The sequence below is a fragment of the Nerophis lumbriciformis genome, linkage group LG16 (assembly GCF_033978685.3).
Source record: "Nerophis lumbriciformis linkage group LG16, RoL_Nlum_v2.1, whole genome shotgun sequence".
In the NCBI taxonomy this organism is placed as follows: domain Eukaryota; kingdom Metazoa; phylum Chordata; class Actinopteri; order Syngnathiformes; family Syngnathidae; genus Nerophis; species Nerophis lumbriciformis.
In genome coordinates, this window is record NC_084563.2 from 20,468,217 (window position 1) to 20,490,415 (window position 22,199).

General features: G+C 38.0%; 1 pseudogene; it reads right to left on the reverse strand.

Moving 5' to 3' along the window:
- Window positions 1–701: 701 nt before the first annotated feature.
- Window positions 702–5,474, reverse strand: LOC133616922 (uncharacterized; annotated as a pseudogene).
- Window positions 5,475–22,199: the final 16,725 nt, after the last annotated feature.

Genomic DNA, 22,199 nt, shown 5'->3' on the forward strand with positions numbered 1-22,199 from the left:
TTTTTTCCGTTTATTTTGGACTTGAAACATCTTCCTTAGGCGTAAGATGGAATATGCAAATAAAATACATGGATAATGACGATGCTTTTGGACTTTTCCGTACATTTTAAAGCTTTAAGATGCGTTCAAGGACAGCTTGGTGCAACGTGTTCAATATGTCCTATTGGGACGAGTCAGCATTAACATCGTTTAATGATCCGCTGTTTTTATGAGGAAGGAGCCAAACAAGCACAAGTCAACCTTTTTCATTTTTCGACATTTATTTTTGACTTAAAACAGCTTCCTTAGGCCTGAGATGGAATATGAAAATAAACAACGATGCTTTTGGACTTTTCCGCATATTCTAACGCTTTTTTCCGTTTATTTTGGACTTGAAACATCTTCCTTAGGCCTAAGATGGAATATGAAAATAAAATACATGAATAATGACGATGCTTTTGGACTTTTCCGTATATTTTAAAGCTTTAAGATGCGTTCAAAGACATCTTGGTGCAACGTGTTCAATGTGTCCTATTGGACGAGTCTGCGTTAACGATGTTTAATGATCCGCTGTTTTTATGAGGAAGGAGCCAAACAAGTCAACCTTTTTTATTTTCCAACGTTTATTTTGGACTTGAAACAGCTTCCTTTGGCGTGAGATGGAATATGAAACAAATAATAATACATGAATAATGACGATGCTTTTGGACTTTTCCGTATATTTTAAAGCTTTAGGACGCGTTCAAGGACATCTTTGTGCAACATGTTCAATGTGTCCCGACTGGTTTTTTTTTAAAGACGGTCCCTATTGGGTCTCGTCGGCAGGTGGTTCTGGTTGAGGGTACTGGAAGCGGGCCGGGTCGTACAAGTCATCGCGGGGGTTGTGGGGTACAGCGGGGTAGTAGTAGGGGAAGGATTTCTTCTGCATGGGGAGACTAGGGGGTGCTGGCTCCTCCTCCTCCTCCCTCTCTTCCTCCACAGGAGGAGGAGGAGGTGGTGGTGGGCCCACAATCTGCCCCTTCATGGGCCTGGGCGGGTGGTCAATGAGGCAGTCGGGGTCCCAGTAGGGGTCGCAGTCGTACTCCATGCCTTTGAAAATGCGGACGGGGGCCGGCGGTGGGGACTTCTTGACGAGGATGGGCATGAGCGGGGGAGGGACCGACTTCTTCGGAGGGTGCGGGGGAAGCGGCTGCGGCGCTGCCACGGCAGGGGCGGGCGGCGCCTTCTGAGGAGTGCAGTGGGGGTGGTAGCGAGGGTCGCAGAGGACGGGCACGGCGCCGGCGGGCAGGTAGACGATGTGGGGCTTGCACAGGGGGTCCTTGCTGTTGCACAGGTACAGGACGTCCGCCTGGGAAACAAAAGGGGGTGGGGGGAGCGTGGCGGGCAGATCCGTGGCCTCGGGGACGGGGGCGGGGACGGGGACTCCCTTCATGGGGGGAGGCGCGGGGGCGACCACTTTGCACCTCTTGTCGGTGGCCGGGTCGCACATTATCTGCGGGACCCCCAGCTTGCTCTGGAAGTAGGAGGCGTTGGGGCCGTAGGTGTTCTCCAGGTACCTCATCTGCTGGTACAACATCCTCAGCTTGTCGATCTCGTACAGCTGACACAACATTCAAAATACATCTAAGTTAAGTTAACCGATTAGGAAAAAAGCTTCAATTTAGTCGATTATATTCTCAAACTGAAAGAATTCAAACATAGTGTTACTGTTCAAACAGTGGCCAAAATTATTGAATATACTTCTGCCTTGTTTTTTAACGGATACGTATGCCTACTACGCTACTGTGTTTTAATGTTGGTCATTATGACGGTACTTGGAGAATTGCTACTTGCTGGTTTGATGAGTTCACTCCGTAAAAATGGACCGATTCCGGGTCGCATGGAGCGCCCCGGGACTTCAAATACACGGACATGGTTTCTGCGAGAACGGTGGCTTGTGGGTGCCTTGATCTCTGTGGCAGAGTTTACAAATATATATTTCTCAATGTTAAAAGTGCAATTTTTTAGTTGATGATGATCATTAAATAGAAAATTAATTAAGGGTAAAACAGAAAAATATTTTTTTCCCTAAAAAGTAGATATTATCGGCCGATAAATGCTTTAAAATGTAATATCGGAAATGATCGGTATCGGTCTCAAAAAGTGAAATTTATGACTTATTAAAACGCCGCTGTGTACACGGACGTAGAGAGAAGTACAGAGCGGCAATAAACCTTAAAGGCACTGCCTTTGCGTGCCGGCCCAGTCACATAATATCTACTGCTTTTCAAACACACAAGTGAATGCCATGCATACTTGGTCAACAGCCATACAGGTCACACTGAGGGTGGCCGTATAAACAACTTTAACACTGTTACATATATGTGCCACACTGTGAAACCACACCAAACAAGAATGACAAACACATTTCGGGAGAACATCCGCACCGTAACAACAGAACAAATACCCAGAACCCCTTGCAGCACTAACTCTTCCGGGACGCTACAATATACACCCCCTGCTACCCCTTACCCCCCCCCCCCCCCCCCCAACCTCCTCATGTCCCAAATTCCAAGCTGCTGTTTTGAGACATGTTTAAAAAAAATAATGCACTTTGTGACTTCAATAATAAATATGGCAGTGCCATGTTGGCATTTTTTTCCATAACTTGAGTTGATTTATTTTGGAAAACCTTGTTACATTGTTTAATGCATCCAGCGGGGCATCACAACAAAATTAGGCATAATAACGTGTTAATTCCACGACTGTATATATCGGTTGATATCGGTATCGGTAATTAAGAGTTGGACAATATCGGAATATCAACAAAAAAGCCATTATCGGACATCTGTAGTCAAAAGCTTACAACTGTCTGTATACACACAATTGTTAGCAATTGACTATGATAATGTTGAATAGTTTACATTAACTGTTACTATCTAGTGAATTCTATTTGGCTCACAAGACTGTTTCATCGGAGAATGTATTTATTTTTCTGTAGCAGCAAAATAAAATTAATTCCACGACTGTATATATCGGTATCGGTAATTAAAAGTTGGACAATATCGGAATATCGGCAAAAAAAAAGCCATTATTAAACATCTCTACTAAAAAGTGTTTTATTCGATTAAGCGAACAAACTAATCGATAATTTGTAGCTGCAGCCCTAAACTACTTATGGTCCAGTCAACTAATACAAATGTTAGAGCTCGGTATATTTAAGTAGGAATTTGTAAATATTGTGGAACGCGTTTATGTCAACGTCATAACCAGATGTCAACATAACCGAAACTGCTTGCACATTTTCTTGTGACTTTGGTGACAATTAGAGATGCCGATAAATGCTTTAAAATGTAATATCGGAAATTATCGGTATCGGTTTCAACCTCTCCCCCTCCTGAAAATCTCCCGGGGCAACCATTCTCCCGATTTCCACCGGGACAACAATATTGTGGGCGTGCCTTAAAGGCACTGCCTTTAACGTCCTCTACAACCTGTCGTCACATCCGCTTTTCCTCCATACAAACAGCGTGCCGGCCCAGTCACATAGTATATGCGGCTTTTACACACACACACACACAAGTGAATGCAAGTCATACTTGATCAACAGCCATACAGGTCACACTGAGGCTGGCCGTATAAACAACTTTAACACGGTTACAAATATGCGCCACACTGTGAACCCACACCAAACAAGAATGACAAACACATTTCGGGAGAACAGCCGCACCGTAACACAACAGAACAAATACCCAGAACCCCTTGCAGCACTAACTCTTCCTGGACGCTACAATATACACCCCCCCGCTACCACCAAACCCAGCCCATCTCCCGAATTCGGAGGTCTCAAGTATGCTCTAGTATACTCTGGACTGAAGCTGTGTGCCTTCATTGTTTTTGTAGCTGTTGTTTTGAGGCATGTTTAAAAAAAATAAAAAAAATAATGCACTATATGAAAGTCAAAGTACAGTATTTCCCATAGTTGTAGTGGGTATTAGGATTATCTCAGGGAGAGCATGTCCCAAATTCCAAGCTGCTGTTTTGAGGCATGTTAAAAAAATAAAAAAAATAAAGCACTTGGTTACTTCAATAATAAATATGGCAGTGCCATGTTGGCACTTTTTTTTTCTCCATAACTTGAGTTGAAGTTGTTCTCTTATTTTGGAAAACCTTGTTTTTGATTGATTGATTGCACAGTACAGTAACGAGACAGTGGTTGCTAGCTGCTTGGATGAGAAAATGAACAATACTACAACATGTTGAAATTAACGGCTTGTTTTTTTTCCCATACAAATGACCTCAATCTTATGTTGGTGAACATAAGCGTAGTTCTTTCGTAACTAACGGAGTTGATCAGTATTGACGGGTTGTGGAAATAAGCGGGCTAGTGGACTTAAATGGGTTCCAATGGGATGGTCCCTGTGATGTCCTAAAGTAAATTGTTAATATTCTTTACATAATTACTTAATATGTTTGTATTATTGACTGCAATGCTTTAATTTGGAGCTAAAGTTGTTTATATCTATTATGTGCTATAATCGGTAAACAGCAGTTAGATGATTTCACTTCCGCTACATTACTTCCGGTTGGTTGACTTCCGGTATTCGTTCGAAAGCAAGTCATACATGTTGCGGTCTTCTGTAATAATTTCTGTTGCCATCCTACACAAAGCGGCGAAGAAACAATGCCGTAAGTTGTCTTTAATAAGTTAACAACATGTCAGATACGTTAAAAAAGTGTAATAGTGCCGATATGGTAAATATAATTGTCGAATTGGACACAACGTGTTCAAGTCATTCAGGCAGACTGGAGTCTCCCTCTGCTGGACATTTTGGGACATTACCGTTACATTTTCATATGTCATTGTAGACAAATATGTACAGAGGCAATAAGTGTTTTTGTGTCTCTTTGTTCTTTTCAGTTTTTCACCATCTTGTCTATGAAGAATTGTCAAAAGTAAATGAAACTTACAATGACGTTCTCTTCATTGACTCCGGTTTGGCTTGATGTTGAGTGGCGTTTCTACAAGTCTCACGAGAACACTAAAGTCCCCACATTGTCCGAATACTTTTTTGGGGCAGTAAAAGTGTGTGTGTGTGCCGTACCCCCTCCGTGTGCCCGATGCTGCTGTAGTAGCGATAGTAGGCCTGGAAGTCCGGGTTCCCTCGATACCATCGGGGGTCGGCGTTCCTCCTGGCTCTGGAGCGGGTCAGGAAGTCGTTGGCTCTCTCAGGACCGATGCCGACGTCGCCGACAGGAACCATGTCTGCACAGAGAGCGAGGACGGTGAGGTCTACGGAACACCGGCGACAACATGGGACTGGGGCTCGATGTCATCGTTCACGCACCTTCCTGCTCGATGGCGCTCAGCAAGGACTTGGCCTCCAGCAGCCCTGCAAAAGCAAACACAACATGGTTGCTACGGCGACGTGGACTGTTCATCTTGCGCACTTTTGGGTTGACAGCTGACCTGGAAGCCATGAGAAGCAGCTCACCAAACACAACGTGGCAATCATCTGGACCCTGCACTCACACAGCAAACAATGTTGACAACAATATGTCTGATTACTTTAATACATACAAATATGCAGTCGTGGTCAAAAGTTTACATACACTTGTAAAGAACAATGGATTTCCAATAATTTCTACAACTCTCATTTTTTTGTGATAGAGTGATTGGAGCACATACTTGTTGGTCACAAAAAACATTCATAAAGTTTGGTTCTTTTATGAATTTATTATGGGTCTACTGAAAATGTGAGCAAATGTGCTGGGTCAAAAGTATACATACAGCAATGTTAATATTTGCTTACATGTCCCTTGGCAAGTTTCACTGCAATAAGGCACTTTTGCTTCTGCTTGAATTTTTGACCACTCCTCTTGACAAAATTGGTGCAGTTCAGCTAAATTTATTGGTTTTCTGACAGGGACTTGTTTCTTCAGCATTGTCCAATTTGTGTTTCATCTGACTACAGAACTTTCCTCCAGAAGGTTTTATCTTTGTCCATGTGGTGTCAGATGAAACAAAAGTTGAGCAGTTTGGCCACAATACCCAGCAATATGTTTGGTGGACAAAAAGGTGAGTCCTTTAATCCCAGGAACACCATTCCTACCGTCAAGCATGGTGGTGGTAGTATTATGCTTTGAGACTGTTTTGCTGCCAATGGAACTGGTGCTTCACAGACAGAAAATTAGGACAATGAAAACAGAGGATTACCTCCAAATTCTTCAGGACAACCTAAAATCATCAGCCCGGAGGTTGGGTCTTGGGCGCAGTTGGGTGTTCCAACAGGACAATGACCCCAAACACACGTCAAAAGTGGTAAAGTAACGGCTTAATCACGCTAGAATGAAGGTTTCAGAATGGCCTTCCCCAAGTCCTGATTTAAACATGTGGACAATGCTGAAGAAACAAGTCCATGTCAGAAAACTAGCAACTTTAGCTGAACTGCACCAATTTTGTCAAGAGGAGTGGTCACAGATTCAAGCAGAAGCTTGTGGATGGCTACCAAAAGCTCCTTATTGCAGTGAAACATGCCAAGGGACATGTAAGCAAATATTAACATTGCTGTATGTATACTTTTGACCCAGCAGATTTGCTCACATTTTCAGTAGACCCATAATTAATTCATAAAAGAACCAAACTTCATGAATGTTTTTTGTGACCAACAAGTATGTGCTCCAATCACTCTATCACAAAAAAATAAGAGCTGTAGAAATGATTGGAAACTCAAGACAGCCATGAAATTATGTCCTTTACAAGTGTATGTAAACTTTTGACCATGACTGTAAATAGGCGTTCTAATTAACTGTACTACAAGACCATTTATTCATCATTGAAATTTTTCGAATGTTAACAATTACCGTATTTTTCGGACTATAAGTCGCAGTTTTTTTTTTAAAAGTTTGGCCAGGCTCCAGTGAGACTGTTTTTTTCTTTTTTTATTATGCATTTTCGGCAGGTGCGACTTAAACTCCGGTGTGACTTATACTCCGAAAAATACGGTAATACATCATAAACAGTGTTTTACTTTGATTTTATACTTACCGTATTTTCCGGACTATAAGGCGCACTTAAAATCCTTTTTTCCCATCAAAACTCGACATTGCGCCTTATAACTAATGTAAGGAATACGTTCGGTTGAGCTTACCCGCCTCGAAGCCATTTTATTTGGTACATGGTGTAATGATAAGTGTGACCAGTAGATAGCAGTCAAACATACGAGATAAGTGTAAGCTGCACTACGATGGCAATATGACGAAAGTAAACACCAACATTTTATATGTTCCATTGAAAATATAGAACATTACACACGGCGCGCAAAAATCAAAATGTTTTAGTACGACTTTGGTAAGCTATGAAACGTACATTTGGTTTATAAATCAAATCCATTATTATTGATGAGCCATCAAAAATCACAATTTCATCTATGACTTATGTTAAGCTTATAAAAATTGGACATATGATAGAACTACATTATATAGACAAAAAATTGTAACGACAAATAAATGACATTAAAAATAAAATGAATTTTAATTAAATTATCATATTGTAGTTTAATTTTAAAAAATTCAATTATTTGTCAAGTAAACAGATACGTACACTGTAATAAAAAGCATGTTTAAAGAGATCCAATGCAAAGAATATTTATAAATATAACAAGGTAATGGTACCCATATTTTGATTCTCTTTAACACAGAATCTTCACAATCAAGTGAAAATATCAAAAAGTCTGCAAAGTAGAAAGAAAAAGTAGAACATTGCTCACCTGCTCTCATGAAGACGTCCTCACATCTCTCTGGACCAGGCGGGTTAAATAGTCATCTGGGTGTCCAATAGGAGACCTCCTTCCTCGGACCCTCTGAGTCCGGCAGCCCGCCTCCCGCAATTTAATACGGGGGCCCTTTGGCAACAATTAAAAACAAAAATCTGCCAGACTTCAGTAAAAAAAAAAAAAAAAGAGGTTGGGATGGAAAGCAGGTCATTAACGCGGAGGTCCTGCTGGGAAAAGTGCAACTGGGAGGCAGAATGATGCCGACTAACACAATATGTCAGCCAAGACCAAAAATGTAGCAGAAGTCCACACAAGACATTATGAGTTCTTCTTTGACATGTGGCAAAAGTCACACACCTTAAACCGGGGGTCAGCCACCCGCGGCTCTTTAGCGCCGCCCTGGACCTCCTTCAGAGATGTGTGAAAATGGAAAAAGATGAAGAAAAAAAAAAATTTTCTGTAGGAGAACAAACATGACACAAACCTTCCTAATTGTTAGAAATCCCACTGTTTATATTAAACATGCTTCACTGATGAGAGTATTTGGCAAGCACCGTTTTCTCCTACTAATTTCAGCGATCCTTGAACTCATCGTAGTTTGTTTACATGTACAACTTTCTCCGACGCTGCCACAGAAAGTTGTCTTATGTTGTCCATCAAACTTTTTATTCTGTGCGTAAATGCTCAAAGGTGAACTTTGTTGATTTTATTGATTGGAGTGCTAATCAGGCATATTTGGTCAATGCATGACTGCAAGATAATCGATGCTAACATGCTATTTAGGCTAGCTGTATGTACATATTACATCATTATGCCTCATTTGTAGGTATATTTGAGCTCATTTAATTTCCTTTACTTATGTCCTCTGTGTATTTAATTTATATTTGCATGTCACATGACACATTATACGTATGTAATATTGGCTGCATTTCTGTTTGTGTGGCATGTTGTTCCAGACCACAGCAAACGTTACCCAGCTTGCAAAGATTGTAATAAATCCATTAGAAGACAGCCTGCTGTTTCCTTTAACTTGGACACACACATCTATACCATTGGCCGTTATAAGACAGTCCTTTCCAGGAGTTGTCTCATCCTGTGATAAGCCTCCATTTTACTAATGATTTCCAATGTTGCAAAAATGTGTAGAATCAAAATTAGACTGCAAAGACAAGATACCTAACGTTCGAACTGAGAAAGTTTTTTTTTGTGTGCAAATAATCATTAACTCCGAATTTAATGGCAGAAACACATTGCAAAAAAGTTGGCATTTTTACCACTGTGTTACATGGCCTTTCCTTTTAACAACTCTCAGTAAACATTTTGGAACTGAGACGACCAATTTTAGAAGCTTTTCAAGTGGAATTCTTTCCCATTGTTGTTTGATGTACAGCTTAAATTGTTCAACAGCCCGGGGGTCTCCGTTGTGGTATTTTAGGCTTCATATTGCGCCACACATTTTCAATGGGAGACAGGTCTGGACTACAGGCAGGCCAGTCTAGTACCCGCACTCTTTTACTATGAAGCCACGCTGTTGTAACACGTGGCTTGGCATTGTCTTACTGAAATAAGCAGGGGCGTCCATGAAAACGTTGCTTGGATGGCAACATATGTTGCTCCAAAACCTGTATGTACCTTTCAGCATTAATGGCGCCTTCACAGATGTGTAAGTTACCCATGTCTTGGGCACTAATACACCCTCATACCATTACACATGCTGGCTTTTCAACTTTGCGCCTAGAACAATTTGGATGTTTTTTTTCCTTTTTGGTCCGGAGGACACGACGTCCAGTTTCCAAAAACAATTTGAAATGTGGACTCGTCAGACCACAGAACACTTTTACGCTTTGTATCAGTCCATCATATAGGTGAGCTCGGACCCAGCGTTTCTGGGTGTTGTTGGCTTTCGCTGTGCATAATAGAGTTTTAACTTGCATTTACAGAAGTAGCGACAAACTGTAGTTACTGACAGCGGATTTTTTTGAAGCGTTCCTGAGCCCATGTGGTGATATCCTTTACACACTGATGTCGCTTTTTGATGCAGTACCGCCTGAGGGATCCAAGGTCACGGGCTTAGCTGCTTACGTGCAGTGATTTCTCCAGATTCTCTGAACCTTTTGATGAAATTACGGACCGTAGATGGTGAAATCCCTAAATTCCTTGCAATAGCTCGTTGAGAAATGTTGTTCTTAAACAATTTGCTCACGTATGTGTTGACAAAGTGGTGACCCTTGTCCCCCGTCCTTGTTTGTGAATGACTGAGCATTTCATGGAAGCTGCTTTTATACCCAATCATGGCACCCACCTGTTCCCTATTAGCCTGTTCACCTGTGGGATGTTCCAAATAAGTGTTCGATGAGTCAGTCTTTTTTGCCACTTGTGCCAGCTTTTTTGAAACATGTTGGGAGGTATCTAATTCCAAAATGAGCTAATATTTGCAAAAAAATATGTTTTCCAGTTTGAGCGTTAAGTATCTCGTCTTTGCAGTCTATTCAATTGAATATAAGTTGAAAAGGATTTGCAAATCATTGTATTTAGTTTTTATTTACACAACGTGCCAACTTCACAAGGAGCAGAAATATGTTTTAAGACGTGATTTAAAACTTTAAAGAGGGAGATGTCTGAATAACCAAAGTGATATTGTTCCAGAGTTTTTGTCTGAATAACTAGTGATATTGTTCCAAAGTTTTGACTGAATAACCAGAATGATATTGTTCCAAAGTTTGTTCGAATAACCAGCGTGATACTGTTCCAAGGTTTGGTCTGGATAACCAGAGTAATGTCCCAAAAATGTGTTTGAATAACCAAAGTAATGTTCCAAAGTTTTGTTCGAATAACCAGAGTGATATCGTTCCAAAGCTTTGTTTGAATAACCAGTGATATCGTTTCAAAGTTTGTTCGAATAACCAGAGTGATACTGTTCCAATCTTTGTCTGAGTAAGCAGAGTAATGTTCCAAAAATTTGTTAGAATAACCAGAGTGATATCGTTCCAAAGTTTTGTTCGAATAACCAGAGTGATATTGTTCCAAAGTTTTGTTTGAATAACCAGTGATATTGTTCCAAAGTTTGTTCGAATAACCAGAGTAATACTGTTCCAAAGTTGTGTCTGAATAACCAGAGTGATATTGTTCCAAAATTGTGTCTGAATAACCAGAGTGATATTGTTCCAACATTTTTTGTTTGAATAACCAGAGTGATATTGTTCCAACATTTTGTTTGAATAACCAGAGTGATATTGTTCCAAAGTTTGTTCGAATAACCAGAGTGATACTGTTCCAAAGTTGTGTCTGAATAACCAGAGTGATATTGTTCCGAAGTTGTGTCTGAATAACCAAAGTGATATTGTTCCAAAAATGTTTGTTTGACTAACCAGTGATATCGTTCCAAAGTTTGTTCGAATAACCAGAGTGATACTGTTCCAAATTTTGTCTGAGTAACCAGAGTAATGTTCCAAAAATTTGTTAGAATAACCAGTGATATCGTTCCAAAGTTTTGTTTGAATAACCAGAGTGACATCGTTCCAAAGTTTTGTTTGAATAACCAGTGATATCGTTTCAAAGTTTGTTCGAATAACCAGAGTGATACTGTTCCAATCTTCGTCTGAGTAACCAGAGTAATGTTCCAAAGTTTTGTTCGAATAACCAGAGTGATATCGTTCCAAAGTTTTGTTCGAATAACCAGAGTGATATTGTTCCAACATTTTTTGTTTGAATAACCAGTGATATTGTTCCAAAGTTTGTTCGAATAACCAGAGTGATACTGTTCCAAAGTTGTGTCTGAATAACCAGAGTGATATTGTTCCGAAGTTGTGTCTGAATAACCAGAGTGATATTGTTCCAAAAATGTTTGTTTGACTAACCAGTGATATTGTTCCAAAGTTTGTTCGAATAACCAGAGTGATACTGTTCCAAAGTTGTGTCTGAATAACCAGAGTGATTTTGTTTAAAGTTTTGTTTGAATAACCAGAGTGATATAGTTCCAAAGTTTTGTTTCAATAATCAGTGACATAGTTCCAAAGTTTGTTCGAATTACCAGAGATACTGTTCCAAAGTTTTGTCTAAATTACCAGAGTAATGTTCCAAAAATGTGTTCGGATAACCAGAGTGATATTGTTCTAAAGTTGTGTCTGAATAACCAGAGTGATATTGTTCCAAAGCTTTGTCTGAATAACCAGAGTGATATTGTTCCAAAGTTTAGTTTGAATAACCAGAGTGATATCGTTCCAAAGTTTGTTCGAATAACCAGATATACTGTTCCAAAGTTTTGTCTAAATTACCAGAGTAATGTTCCAAAAATGTGTTCGAATAACCAGAGTGATATTGTTCCGAAGTTGTGTCTGAGTAACCAGAGTGATATTGTTCCAAAGTTGTGTCTGAGTAACCAGAGTGATATTGTTCCAAGGTTTTTGTTCGAATAACCAGTGTGATATTGTTCCAAAGTTGTGTCTGAATAACCAGAGTAATGTTTAAAAAATTTGTTCGAATAACCAAAGTAATGTTCCAAAGTTTTGTCTGAATAACCAGAGTGATATTGTTCCAAAGTTTTGTCTGAATAACCAGTGATATTGTTCCAAAGTTTGTTCGATTAACCAGAGTGATACTGTTCCAAAGTTGTCTGAATAACCAGAGTGATATTGTTCCAAAGTTGTGTCTGAGTAACCAGTGATATTGTTCCAAAGTTGTGTCTGAATAACCAGAGTGATATTGTTCCAAAGTTTCGTTTGAAAAAACCAGTGATATCGTTCCAAAGTTGTGTCTGAATAACCAGAGTGATATTGTTCCAAAGTTTCGTTTGAAAAAACCAGTGATATCGTTCAAAAGTTGTGTCCGAATAACCAGAGTGATAATGTTCCAAAGTTTTGTCTGAATAACCAGAGTAATGTTTAAAAAATGTGTTCGAATAACCAAAGTAATGTTCCAAAGTTTTGTTTGAATAACCAGTGATATTGTTCCAAAGATTGTTCGATTAACCAGAGAGATACTGTTCCAAAGTTTTGTCTGAATAACCAGAGTAATGTTCCAAACATTTGTTTGAATAACCAGAGTGATATTGTTCCAAAGTTGTGTCTGAATAACCAGAGTGATATTGTTCCAAAGTTGTGCCTGAATAACCAGAGTGATATTGTTCCAAAGTTTTGTTTGACTAACCAGTGATATCGTTCCAAAGTTTGTTCGAATAACCAGAGATACTGTTCCAAAGTTTTGTCTAAATTACCAGAGTAATGTTCCAAAAATTTGTTTGAATAACCAGAGTGATATTGTTCCAAGGTTTTTTTTCGAATAACCAGAGTGATATTGTTCCAAAGTTGTGTCTGAATAACCAGAGTGATATTGTTCCAAAGTTGTGTCTGAATAACCAGTGTGATATTGTTCCAAAGTTTTGTTTGACTAACCAGTGATATCGTTCCAAAGTTTGTTCGAATAACCAGAGTGATACTGTTCCAAAGTTTTGTCTAAATTACCAGAGTAATGTTCCAAAGTTTTGTTCGGATAACCAGAGTGATATTATTCCAAAATTGTGTCTGAATAACCAGTGATATTGTTCCAAAGTTTCGTTTGAAAAAACCAGTGATATCGTTCAAAAGTTGTGTCCGAATAACCAGAGTGATAATGTTCCAAAGTTTTGTCTGAATAACCAGAGTAATGTTTAAAAAATGTGTTCGAATAACCAAAGTAATGTTCCAAAGTTTTGTTTGAATAACCAGTGATATTGTTCCAAAGATTGTTCGATTAACCAGAGTGATACTGTTCCAAAGTTTTGTCTGAATAACCAGAGTAATGTTCCAAACATTTGTTTGAATAACCAGAGTGATATTGTTCCAAAGTTGTGTCTGAATAACCAGAGTGATATTGTTCCAAAGTTGTGCCTGAATAACCAGAGTGATATTATTCCAAAGTTTTGTTTGACTAACCAGTGATATCGTTCCAAAGATTGTTCGATTAACCAGAGAGATACTGTTCCAAAGTTTTGTCTAAATTACCAGAGTAATGTTCCAAAAATTTGTTTGAATAACCAGAGTGATATTGTTCCAAGGTTTTTTTTCGAATAACCAGAGTGATATCGTTCCAAAGTTGTGTCTGAATAACCAGAGTGATATTGTTCCAAAAATGTTTGACTAACCAGTGATATCGTTCCAAAGTTTGTTCAAATAACCAGAGAGATACTGTTCCAAAGTTTTGTCTGAATTACCAGAGTAATGTTCCAAAAATGTGTTCGGATAACCTGAGTGATATTGTTCCAAAGTTGTGTCTGAATAACCAGAGTGATTTTGTTTAAAGTTTTGTTTGAATAACCAGAGTGATATAGTTCCAAAGTTTTGTTTCAATAATCAGTGACATAGTTCCAAAGTTTGTTCGAATTACCAGAGAGATACTGTTCCAAAGTTTTGTCTAAATTACCAGAGTAATGTTCCAAAAATGTGTTCGGATAACCAGAGTGATATTGTTCTAAAGTTGTGTCTGAATAACCAGAGTGATATTGTTCCAAAGCTTTGTCTGAATAACCAGAGTGATATTGTTCCAAAGTTTAGTTTGAATAACCAGAGTGATATCGTTCCAAAGTTTGTTCGAATAACCAGAGATACTGTTCCAAAGTTTTGTCTAAATTACCAGAGTAATGTTCCAAAAATTTGTTCGAATAACCAGAGTGATATTGTTCCGAAGTTGTGTCTGAGTAACCAGAGTGATATTGTTCCAAGGTTTTTGTTCGAATAACCAGTGTGATATTGTTCCAAAGTTGTGTCTGAATAACCAGAGTAATGTTTAAAAAATTAGTTCGAATAACCAAAGTAATGTTCCAAAGTTTTGTCTGAATAACCAGAGTGATATTGTTCCAAAGTTGTGTCTGAATAACCAGAGTGATATTGTTCCAAAGTTTCGTTTGAAAAAACCAGTGATATCGTTCAAAAGTTGTGTCCGAATAACCAGAGTGATAATGTTCCAAAGTTTTGTCTGAATAACCAGAGTAATGTTTAAAAAATGTGTTCGAATAACCAAAGTAATGTTCCAAAGTTTTGTTTGAATAACCAGTGATATTGTTCCAAAGATTGTTCGATTAACCAGAGAGATACTGTTCCAAAGTTTTGTCTGAATAACCAGAGTAATGTTCCAAAAATGTGTTTGAATAACCAGAGTGATATTGTTCCAAAGTTGTGTCTGAATAACCAGAGTGATATTGTTCCAAAGTTGTGCCTGAATAACCAGAGTGATATTGTTCCAAAGTTTTGTTTGACTAACCAGTGATATCGTTCCAAAGTTTGTTCGAATAACCAGAGAGATACTGTTCCAAAGTTTTGTCTAAATTACCAGAGTAATGTTCCAAAAATTTGTTTGAATAACCAGAGTGATATTGTTCCAAGGTTTTTTTTCGAATAACCAGAGTGATATCGTTCCAAAGTTGTGTCTGAGTAACCAGAGTGATATTGTTCCAAAGTTGTGTCTGAATAACCAGTGTGATATTGTTCCAAAGTTTTGTTTGACTAACCAGTGATATCGTTCCAAAGTTTGTTCGAATAACCAGAGTGATACTGTTCCAAAGTTTTGTCTAAATTACCAGAGTAATGTTCCAAAGTTTTGTTCGGATAACCAGAGTGATATTATTCCAAAATTGTGTCTGAATAACCAGAGTGATATTGTTCCAAAGTTTCGTTTGAAAAAACCAGTGATATCGTTCAAAAGTTGTGTCCGAATAACCAGAGTGATAATGTTCCAAAGTTTTGTCTGAATAACCAGAGTAATGTTTAAAAAATGTGTTCGAATAACCAAAGTAATGTTCCAAAGTTTTGTTTGAAGAACCAGTGATATTGTTCCAAAGATTGTTCGATTAACCAGAGTGATACTGTTCCAAAGTTTTGTCTGAATAACCAGAGTAATGTTCCAAAAATTTGTTTGAATAACCAGAGTGATATTGTTCCAAAGTTGTGTCTGAATAACCAGAGTGATATTGTTCCAAAGTTGTGCCTGAATAACCAGAGTGATATTGTTCCAAAGTTTTGTTTGACTAACCAGTGATATCGTTCCAAAGTTTGTTCGAATAACCAGAGAGATACTGTTCCAAAGTTTTGTCTAAATTACCAGAGTAATGTTCCAAAAATTTGTTTGAATAACCAGAGTGATATTGTTCCAAGGTTTTTTTTCGAATAACCAGAGTGATATCGTTCCAAAGTTGTGTCTGAATAACCAGAGTGATATTGTTCCAAAGTTGTGTCTGAATAACCAGTGTGATATTGTTCCAAAGTTTTGTTTGACTAACCAGTGATATCGTTCCAAAGTTTGTTCGAATAACCAGAGTGATACTGTTCTAAAGTTTTGTCTAAATTACCAGAGTAATGTTCCAAAGTTTTGTTCGGATAACCAGAGTGATATTATTCCAAAATTGTGTCTGAATAACCAGAGTGATATTGTTCCAAAGTTTCGTTTGAAAAAACCAGTGATATCGTTCAAAAGTTGTGTCCGAATAACCAGAGTGATAATGTTCCAAAGTTTTGTCTGAATAACCAGAGTAATGTTTAAAAAATGTGTTCGAATAACCAAAGTAATGTTCCAAAGTTTTGTTTGAAGAACCAGTGATATTGTTCCAAAGATTGTTCGATTAACCAGAGTGATACTGTTCCAAAGTTTTGTCTGAATAACCAGAGTAATGTTCCAAAAATTTGTTTGAATAACCAGAGTGATATTGTTCCAAAGTTGTGTCTGAATAACCAGAGTGATATTGTTCCAAAGTTGTGCCTGAATAACCAGAGTGATATTGTTCCAAAGTTTTGTTTGACTAACCAGTGATATCGTTCCAAAGTTTGTTCGAATAACCAGAGAGATACTGTTCCAAAGTTTTGTCTAAATTACCAGAGTAATGTTCCAAAAATTTGTTTGAATAACCAGAGTGATATTGTTCCAAGGTTTTTTTTCGAATAACCAGAGTGATATCGTTCCAAAGTTGTGTCTGAATAACCAGAGTGATATTGTTCCAAAGTTGTGTCTGAATAACCAGTGTGATATTGTTCCAAAGTTTTGTTTGACTAACCAGTGATATCGTTCCAAAGTTTGTTCGAATAACCAGAGTGATACTGTTCTAAAGTTTTGTCTAAATTACCAGAGTAATGTTCCAAAGTTTTGTTCGGATAACCAGAGTGATATTATTCCAAAATTGTGTCTGAATAACCAGAGTGATATTGTTCCAAAGTTTCGTTTGAAAAAACCAGTGATATCGTTCAAAAGTTGTGTCCGAATAACCAGAGTGATAATGTTCCAAAGTTTTGTCTGAATAACCAGAGTAATGTTTAAAAAATGTGTTCGAATAACCAAAGTAATGTTCCAAAGTTTTGTTTGAAGAACCAGTGATATTGTTCCAAAGATTGTTCGATTAACCAGAGTGATACTGTTCCAAAGTTTTGTCTGAATAACCAGTGATATTGTTCCAAAGTTGTGCCTGAATAACCAGAGTGATATTGTTCCAAAGTTTTGTTTGACTAACCAGTGATATTGTTCCAAAGTTGTGCCTGAATAACCAGAGTGATATTGTTCCAAAGTTTTGTTTGACTAACCAGTGATATCGTTCCAAAGTTTGTTCGAATAACCAGAGAGATACTGTTCCAAAGTTTTGTCTAAATTACCAGAGTAATGTTCCAAAAATTTGTTTGAATAACCAGAGTGATATTGTTCCAAGGTTTTTTTTCGAATAACCAGAGTGATATCGTTCCAAAGTTGTGTCTGAATAACCAGAGTGATATCGTTCCAAAGTTGTGTCTGAATAACCAGTGTGATATTGTTCCAAAGTTTTGTTTGACTAACCAGTGATATCGTTCCAAAGTTTGTTCGAATAACCAGAGTGATACTGTTCCAAAGTTTTGTCTAAATTACCAGAGTAATGTTCCAAAGTTTTGTTCGGATAACCAGAGTGATATTATTCCAAAATTGTGTTTGAATAACCAGAGTGATATTGTTCCAAAGTTTCGTTTGAAAAAAACCAGTGATATCGTTCAAAAGTTGTGTCCGAATAACCAGAGTGATAATGTTCCAAAGTTTTGTCTGAATAACCAGAGTAATGTTTAAAAAATGTGTTCGAATAACCAAAGTAATGTTCCAAAGTTTTGTTTGAAGAACCAGTGATATTGTTCCAAAGATTGTTCGATTAACCAGAGTGATACTGTTCCAAAGTTTTGTCTGAATAACCAGAGTAATGTTCCAAAAATTTGTTTGAATAACCAGAGTGATATTGTTCCAAAGTTGTGTCTGAATAACCAGAGTGATATTGTTCCAAAGTTGTGCCTGAATAACCAGAGTGATATTGTTCCAAAGTTTTGTTTGACTAACCAGTGATATCGTTCCAAAGTTTGTTCGAATAACCAGAGAGATACTGTTCCAAAGTTTTGTCTAAATTACCAGAGTAATGTTCCAAAAATTTGTTTGAATAACCAGAGTGATATTGTTCCAAGGTTTTTTTTCGAATAACCAGAGTGATATCGTTCCAAAGTTGTGTCTGAATAACCAGAGTGATATCGTTCCAAAGTTGTGTCTGAATAACCAGTGTGATATTGTTCCAAAGTTTTGTTTGACTAACCAGTGATATCGTTCCAAAGTTTGTTCGAATAACCAGAGTGATACTGTTCCAAAGTTTTGTCTAAATTACCAGAGTAATGTTCCAAAGTTTTGTTCGGATAACCAGAGTGATATTGTTCCAAAGTTGTGTCTGAATAACCAGAGTAATGTTTTAAAAAAAAGTTTGAATAACCAAAGTAATGTTCCAAAGTTTTGTCTGAAGGCAAGGCAAAATTCATTTTACCATTCAGACTTTTGACACACAAAAAAACAGCAAAAATCCTAAAGAATACAAACAATGTTTATTCTATCAGCAAACTTCCTTTATCTGAATAGCCATTTGTGATTTATAGCATGAAATAACCGGAGAACAAATATGTTGCAGTCATGTTTGTTTCAAAATGATTCAATGTCAAAATATAAACAGTGGAAATAATAAACAAAATGACTTGTTGTAAAACACCAATGAAAATACAATGAAACATTCAGACAGGCTATACTGTAGCAAAAGTCATCACGTCTGCCACAATCATGCATGTTCTTAAATGTGTATTCCACCTCTTCCATGTCGAGAGCAGTTCTGATTTGGGCTTACCGGTACATGGTAAACAACTCAAATTAATGTTTTGGACATAGTTTTATTCAGACGCATTGTGGGTTTCCTGGACGTCGTCTTAATCGCTAAAAGAGAAATCTAAGGAAGAGAATCCCTCTGCCATCTTCTACTAGTTTTTTTAATATATAAATTTCCTCTTCTCTTCTACGACTCTCTCGTCGTCATTTGGGATGTCTGTTGTCATTTCCCTTCCTGGTTCCATGACCCCGCCCTATCTTGCCTTTGATTGGTCTGTCCTTAATGTTTTGCCCTAATCTCAACCAATCTTGACTCATCATAATAAACCAACCAATCATGGATGTTCCAATACGTAAACCAACCAATCATAATATATGCTTCCCATATAGGTTGTCTTCTGCCCGTGGAGTTATAGTCGTCCATTTATCTTTCTCTTCTTTTGTAGCTAAAAATAGCTAAGCTATGGAAATTGCTACTTCGATTTTTAAGTTAATCATTTTTAATGTTAAACCGTAGTTTTTACCAGTGCAGCCGTATTATCAAAAACCGTACTCATTACGGGAAAACCGTAGTTGTTGGCAGGTATGCCCTTAGATCGCTCATAGAATATCCATTTTTAATACACATATTTGTAAGGCCTTTTGTAAAAGAACCTTTCCTTTTCCTCCCCATACGCCAAACATGCTACATTATCATTTGATTTAACAGATATTTCACCCATATAGATTTTAATGTAGCGCATTGCAAAATAATGTATTACACCCCCCATATTTAATTTCTGTCCAATTTCAGACCTAATCAACCAGTGGCGGCCCGTGCGTTTCCCACCTAGGCCTTCAGTGATGTCCTACCTAGTCCGACTTCAATAAACAACTCTCAAAATACAATCATTTACGTCGCCACATGACCACGGCTTGAAAAATACTATACAGAAACACACTTGTGCACTACTGGTCATTGAATAACCTCGATTTGTCACTCGTGTACAAAACGGGCTATTTTTTTTGGCACATTTAAAAATCAAACCTGCATCAGACTTCGTACTTTAAAAACTAAAATAATTGTAAAAAACATTCAATGTGAAAAGATATATTTGAACTCACAATTTGCCATTTGATGCCGTATAAGTCATTGATACTACTCGTAGTTGGTTGATTTGAGTGGAAGTGGCAGGCAAACCATTGCACCGCCAAGACAGCTTAACGAGTTTCCGGGGTCAGCAGACCTCGTCTCACAAGAACTTGTCTCTCTTTAAATATCCTTCATGAAAATGCCCTTGCAAATATATATCTGCCACCTAATCGTTCTGCTCTGCTTCTTTGTTTGTTAAAAAAGTGAGTACCGCTGATTTCTCCGCTGGCCGGGTGTGGCGCCGGTGACACTTTCTGGTTTCATAAATCCCAACTAGTGGTTGGATACATGGGAGTGACAAGAGAGTATCTAATAACAGTCACGTTCAACGTAAGGCTACCAAGATGGCTACTGTCAACTCGTGATCCGATCGCAACGGTCTGTTAACTGAACGTCCTTTTTCCGCTAATGTTGATTCAGAAGGCCTCCGGCAGAATTCATACAGCGCTGGCAACAAGCTAACTGAATTCTGATTGGATAAAAGCTCTAACTTAAAAACAGCAACACTGGAGCCTAATATGACAAGAGAATATGATAAATACTTTTATATATGTATGGAAAGTAGATACAAATGAATAGGGGTGTAACGGTGCGTGTATTTGTATTGAACCACTTCGGTACGGGGGTTTCGGAGGTGTACCGAACAAGTTTCCACACGGACATATTAAGTAGCGTACCGCACGTTGTGTAAACAATGCACATCGAGGCATAACACACGGCATGCTAGCAGCTAACGGGCTAGGATAGACTGACCATACGTCCTCTTTTCACCGGACATGTCCTCTTTTGCGGAGCTGTCAGGGCGGAGTTTCTTAAATGCCTCAAATGTCCGGCATTTTGAGTTAGGGTTGCGTGTATTTTCAATGTACGTTCAGGGTTAAGAAGGGGTTAAAAACAAAACAAATTGTGCGTGCAGCAGCATTTGTGAGGGAGGGGCAGAGACAGAGAGAGCAAGAGAGTTATGATAAACACGCATGCGTCGCCAGGTTCTGCTTTTTATCCATAGATTTATCACATTTAACTTTTTATTATTTACAGCAGGGGTGTCAAAAGTGTGTACCGGAGGCCATTTGCGGCCCACAGCTAATGTTTTAAAGGCCCACGGCACATTTTAAAAATACTATTAAAATAAACAAAAACATAACAAAAGGAAATAAAAAAGCTTAAAGGTTAAATGTAAGTTAGAAAAAGTTGCAATGTTGACTAATAAAACAAAGCTGTTTTTTCTTCTTTCAAACTGTCATTGCTCAAAACATAATATTGAATCAAAATCAGTGTTATTATGAATTATTGACCGATCAAAGGTTCCGATTACTTCACATCAAATATTCCACTAAGAAAAATATTTTTGGTAGAAGATTTTGAAAATTTGGTAAATAAATAACCCAAACACTATAATAATAATTTGATGTTTTCTTACTGTACCTAAAATTAACCGAACTGTGACCTCTAAACAGAGGTACGTACCGAACCGAAATTTTTGTGTACCGTTACACCCCTACAAATTAAAATTAACTTATTAATTTATGATCATGATTTATGTTAGGGCAGCAGAGCAGGCTTTGCTGGCCCTGACAGCAAACCACTGTAATCAACAGTATAGTTAGAATATTTGTATGCTCAGTCATAATTACAACTAAAAACAAACATTCTGGTAAATGGCAATCATGAGGAATACTTATTTAAATTTGGAGGAAATAAAAATGTAATAATGATTGAAATTCGTATTTCCAAATGCATATCTGTACTTCCTTTGTGCAAAAACATCCATGATAGTGTAATGTTACACACTCCTGCCTCTCTTCTCATGGGTTCGATTCCCGGTCAGGGTTGTCAGCTCGTGTGAAAAGCCACAAAAAGTACCAAAACGGACCCTCACATAAAATTCTCTTTCACTGCATCACAGTTGTAACCCTGAGTGTGTCAATCCTGGCCAAGTTTCTTACTATTGGCTGCAACAATGTTAATATTTAGAACAGTCAACTAAGCAGAATGTACGTTGAGTCCCTCAAAAATTAAAAACTAACTTTAGAAAAAAAGAAGAAGAAGAAGTAATTTAGCAACATTGACACGCAGGTTGAAAAGGGTCTACCTGTGGAAAAGGCTCAAAGTCTTTTTTCACCATCTGTCTTGAGTTGTTACTGAGGAAAAAAGTGCTCTCGGGCATTTTGAAGTCGACTTATAAATGAAATTCGTAATTGGTAGCAACGCCGTGTCGCTTTCTGAAAGCA